The sequence below is a fragment of the Muntiacus reevesi genome, chromosome 4 (assembly GCF_963930625.1).
Source record: "Muntiacus reevesi chromosome 4, mMunRee1.1, whole genome shotgun sequence".
NCBI classification, from domain to species: domain Eukaryota; kingdom Metazoa; phylum Chordata; class Mammalia; order Artiodactyla; family Cervidae; genus Muntiacus; species Muntiacus reevesi.
The window spans coordinates 148,072,180-148,077,851 of record NC_089252.1 but is presented as its reverse complement, the minus strand read 5'-3'; the positions used below and the strand labels follow the sequence as shown (position 1 = coordinate 148,077,851).

The window sequence follows — 5,672 nt, the reverse complement described above, 5'->3', positions numbered from 1 at the left end:
AGTTCTAGAGGCTAGAAGTCTGAAAGCAAGGTGTTGGCAGGTTTGGTTCCTTCTGGAGGCTCTGAGAGAGAATCTGTTCCATACAGCTCTCCTTCTGGTGGTTGCTGGCAACCCCTGGCATTCTTTGGCTTGTCAGACACATTACTCCATCATCACATGGGCTTTTCTCTGTATGTCTGTGTCTGAATCTCCCCCTTCTTATAAGGACATTAGTCATTAGATAAGGGTCCACCCTTATCCAGTATGACCTCATCTTAACTTGATTATATCTGCTAAGACCTTATTTCCAAATAAGGTCACATTCACAGAGAGGTTGCTGGGAGAATAAACGCCCAGACTTTATCTCTGTTCTGTCTCTCACCTCTAGCCAAATGGTAGAACACAAATGGAAGCCAGAGGGCAAGAAAGTTTATGATGGGGGGCCATACACATCATCCTCTGGGCACTGAACAGGGTGAGGAATAGATTTGTAAGGGTAAAGGAAGATGTCTAGAACACAGGATATTTATTTAGTGTCATGAATGTTTGGACTGAGGCCTTAGTTTTTCCCTAGAAGTTGTCGAGAGGCTGTTCCTTATCATCTGGGCCTTTTACTTTGCTTCATCAAAGTAATCTTCCCTGATAGCTCAGTTGGTAAAGAATCTGCCTGCAATGCAGGAGACCTGGGTTCAGTACCTGGGTTGGGAAGATCCCCTGGAGAAGGGAAAGGCTACCCACTCCAGTATTCTGGCCTGGAGAATCCCATAGACTATACAGTCTATGGGGTTCCAAAGAGTCGGACACAACTGAGCAACTTTCACTTTCTTTCAACATTCTAACCCCATCCTCTACCTCTTCATTGTTGTTGTTGTTTAGTTGCTAAGTCACCAGCCTCCTGGTACAAAAAGTCTCTCCTGGTTTTTGTAAGGTTTCCAGGGGTTTGAATTGGGGTGGCCAGGTTGGAAGCTGCATCTGGGGATAGATGATGTTAAACGAGGTAATAGCTTCATCTTTCTGGTTCCCTCCTTCTTCATGGGTCACCTTGATGAGTTCTCTGGGCGTGCTGGTAGGGAATAGGCACCAGCGCTTGTGGCCCTGAACTAAGGCATCCCAGGCACTGGTTTCCAGAGGGTCGATGTGGATTCCTGTTCCAGAGCATGGCGGCTCCATCACAAACCACCTGTCAGGGGCCCTGCGCTTTTCCTTCCCCTACTGCAAAAGGTCATTGGTGAAAAACTTGGGCACCTTGTAGTCTTCTAAAATTTTCCTTCTTTCGGGGTGTTCCCCGTAGCTGCTGTCAAAGATGTAAAGCGGGCTGTCATTGTGAGCGCTCTCCATGTACTGGATGTAGTATTCCATCTTCATCTTCACCAAGTACCCGTCCTTATCCTTGTCACACTTGAACTTCTGGTTCTGGTATTTCCTCTTGAGGCACTCCAGAGTCCACTTCTGTGCAGACTGGCCTTCTTGGGCATTCAGCAGAACCAAGGGCTTGTACGGTCTTTCATATCGTTCTGCAAATTCTTCCACCGACTGCTGTAAACCGTCTGTCCTTTCCACATTGTCCACCACGGCCTCTAGGTTCAGTGGGAAGCTCTCGCAGTAGTTGCGCTGGGTCCAGTCCAGAGAGTACTTCCGCTCAGGCTGCGCACTCCGCTTACCTAGGGATGCACTTCTTCTCTTGTGATTCATCCTGCAGGTCATCAGCTGGTTCCGCAACGACCTCATCGCAGCTCGCTTCCTGCCACCAATGCGCCCCCTCCCAGGTTCCAGCGGTGGCACCAAAACCTTAATTTATTTTTAATTGAAGGATAATGGCTTTATAATATTGTGTTGGTTTTTGCCATATATCAACATGAATCAGCCACAGAAATGAAACTTTTTAACATGGGGTAGAGCAAGGCATCTGAACCGGAGAGATCCTTGTGTTATCTTCTAAATTGGACTTGGGTATACAAATTAGGCGGAGAAGGCAATGGCAACCCACTCCAGTACTCTTGCCTGGAAAATCCCATGGATGGAGGAGCCTGGTAGGCTGCAGTCCGTGGGGTCGCGAAGAGTCGGACTCGACTGAGCGACTTCATTTTCACGCACTGGAGAAGGAAATGGCAACCCACTCCAGTGTTCCTGCCTGGAGAATCCCAGCGACAGCGGAGCCTGGCGGGCTGCCGTCTGTGGGGTTACAGAGTCGGACACAAGTGAAGCGATTTAACAGCAGCAGCAGCAGCATACAAATTAGGGGCAGATCGTGCTCCCAGCTCCTACTCCCAGCCTCACAAATTTAGACTCTGCTTTCTTCTATTATCTTGAAGTTAGACCAACAGTATTAAAAAAAAAATTGGAGGGAGACATGGCAGAACATCCCAAGCCTGAGGTTGCTTTCTCTAGTCCCTCCTTGCAGTTTCTTTCTCACAGAGGACACAGCAGCTTCCATCACTGTCCCAAGACAAGTGAGGAGGGAGGTCTGTTGGTTCTGGGGGCTGTATTTAGAAAGTGGAAGCGGGCTTGTATATACCTGACTGGATGCTCACAAAATAGTAGAATTGATGATGCTACCATCAATTTTTTTTTTTTTTTTGGGGGGGGATGTTGTTATATTTACATGTTCCTAAAGATGTGTGCCTATACTTTACCCTGAAATGTCTGATTGAGAGAGGCTTGCTATGGTAACCTGAGCTAACAGGGTAATAGGGGGCAATGGAAGTGTGGTGGCTAATTTTATGTAGGTCAATTTTACTAGGTCAAAGAGACACAGATACTTGGTTAAGTGTTATTTCCAGTTGTGTCAGTGAGGGTGTTTCCAGAAGAGATTACCATTGGAGTTAAGTATGCTGAGTAAAGCAGACTGTTTTTCAATGTGGGTGGGCATCATTCAGTCTGTTGAAGGCCTGAAAAGAATAGCAAGGCAGAGAAAAAGAGAATGTGTGCTCTCTGACTGCTTGAGGCTTGGCATTGGTCTTCTCCTACCTTTATCCCGGGACTTACATCACTGGCGTCCCAGTTCTCAGGCCTTGGATTTGCACTAGAACTATACCACCAACTTTCCTGGGTCTCCAGCTTGAAGATGGCAGATTGTGGGATTTCACAACTTTCATAATTGTATTAGCCAATTTTTCATAATAAACCTCTTGAAATATACCTCTTTAACTAGAATTACTGTGCACTGGAGAAAATGAAATAAGCACTTTCAGGCACTACTGGACACTGACTCTGAACTGACACAAATTCCAGGAGACCCAAAACGTCACTGGGGTCCACCAGTCAGAATAGGGGCTTATACAGATTAGGTGGTCCATTAAGCTTCAACTCAGATCCATCTCAGAAAGGGCATAGTGGGTCACCAAACCTATTCTGTGGTTACTTCTCCATTTCAAGAACAGTTGAAATGCTCAACAGTTGGCAGAATCCCCACATTAGTTCCCTGACTTACGGAGTGAGGGCTATTATGGTGGGAAAGGCAAAGCAGAAGCCACTAGAACTGCCTCTTTCTAGGAAAATAGTAAACCCAAAGCAATACCACACTGCTGGAGGGATTACAAAGATCAGTGCCACCACCAAGGACTTGAAGGATGGAGGAGTGGTGAGTCCCACTACATCCCCATTAAACTTATCTATGTGATCTGTGCAGAAATGTAGATGGGTCTTGGAGAACAAGAGTGGATTATCATAAGCCTAACCAGGAGGTGACTACAATTGCAGCTGCTGTACCAAATGTGGTTTCAATGCTTGATCAAAATAATACATCCCCTGGTGCCTGGTATACAGATATTGCTCTGGCAAATTCTTTTTTCTTGATAACTGTTAGTCAAGACCACGAGAAGTAGTTTGCTTTCAGCTGACAAGGCAAGCAATGCAGTTTCACAGTTCCAATACAGAGATATATCAACTCACCAGCCCCACTTCATAGTTTAGTTTGCAGGGATCTTGATTACTTTTTCTTTCTATTATATATTACACTGCTCCATTATATGGATGTTATTATTGAAAGTTTGTTTTATAATGATAGTAAGGATTTTCTCAGCAATGTGTTTATCATATGATAGTCAAATGGACTGTGTATTCATCATCTGTGGAAAAGAAGCCTGGTTTCATGTTTATGCATGAAGCTTTGGAAACCATGGAAATAATATAAGCTCTAAAGACCTAGATGGGACTCACGGTAAGGAATCTGCCTGCTAAGACAGAAAGAGACATAAGATACACAGGTTTGATCCCTGGGTCAGGAAGATCCCCTGAAAGAGGAAAATGGCAACCCCCTCCAGTATTCTTGCCTGAAAAATTCCATGGACAAGAGGAGCCTGGCAGGCTACAGTCCACGGGCTGTAAAGAGTTAGACATAACTTAGCGACTAAACACACACACACATACACACACACACAGACCCCATGCACCCTCTTGCTTTTTTTGCTTCTGCTGACCTTAGTCCCTAGGGGGTGACTACCCTTATTAATATTCTCTTCCACATAGATGTAAATGCATAAGTGGACTTAGGGCTCTTCTTGGGGAGCCACACTATCTTTTTTTCTCTTTGCAAGCACACCTTGGAGTATAGGTTCCAAAATTTAGAGTTGGGGACCAGGAGAAAGAGAGAGCCTTCATTCAAGACTTGAGCCTGAGCAACATTAGCTAACTCAGAATTTATGGGAAAGTTCTATACTGGGAGTTTTCAGACATTGACTTAACTTATGAATGATTCCCATTCTGTCACTTTTCCTTACTTCTGAGTCTAGGATAAGGTCAGTCATGAACAGGCCCAATGAAATTTCAGAAGGAAGATCTATATTAAAGTGCCAGGCTAGTACTATCCTATAAGATTTACCACTCATTCCCCCAAGTGAGACCTCCCCACAATCTTGGGGATTGCATTCCATTTAAAAATTTCTTTCCATAGCTGGATTTTTTTCAAACATTAATAGTAGAAAGGCAAAAATTAGAGAAATTAAGTAAACTTGAGATTTAATACTTGAGGAATGTGGTAATAGTTTCTGACTCCTGTGCTATTTGACAAAGAAACCAAATCTCTCTTTATAACCCAGTATCAGTAGTTATTGTATAAGAGATGGAAAGGGGTCTAGTTAAATGGAAAAGAGTAGGCAATAAGCAAAAGAGGTGAAAGCCAAATGGAAGGTGAAAAGTTTTTCTTACAGGAAAGACAGGAGTGAGCAGAAGGGGCAGAGACTTTGTATTGGCATGGACTTCCATTAATGATAAACTACTGCTCAATTATTTCTAGTAAATTCTTGTAATTCTTTTTCAACTTACAGGTCATTCACTCTGATTTATATCAAATTGAATTCAGCTCTTGCTTAATGAAAAAAAGCCAGCACAGATCATTATCCAGTGAAATAATATCTCAACAGGTCTCCTGCTTGAGGCCCTCTTGATTCTGATTGAAAATTTTGCTTCTCCATTCTTTCTGAAAGAAAGTTATACTTAAAGTCCTCACACATTGTCATATTTAATGGGTTCCCTCCTTTATCCATCAATCATGGAGCTTCTAGACCACTGAATTCTCTAGAACTTTAAACATTTGACATTCAGCTGTATATTAATTGGGTATCTATTATTTCCCAGACACTATTCTAGATGCAGGAGGTGCAGCAATGGAGATAACAGACATGTCCCTTGCTCTCATGGATTGTAGATTATAGAGGAAGGGGACGTTAACTATCCAGTCAATAAGTAAACAAATA

The 5,672-nt window shown here is 43.6% G+C and overlaps 1 pseudogene; it reads right to left on the bottom strand.

Annotated features, from left to right (window-relative positions):
* Positions 1–863: 863 nt before the first annotated feature.
* On the bottom strand, positions 864–1,730 carry LOC136166107 (bifunctional arginine demethylase and lysyl-hydroxylase JMJD6 pseudogene; annotated as a pseudogene).
* Positions 1,731–5,672: the final 3,942 nt, after the last annotated feature.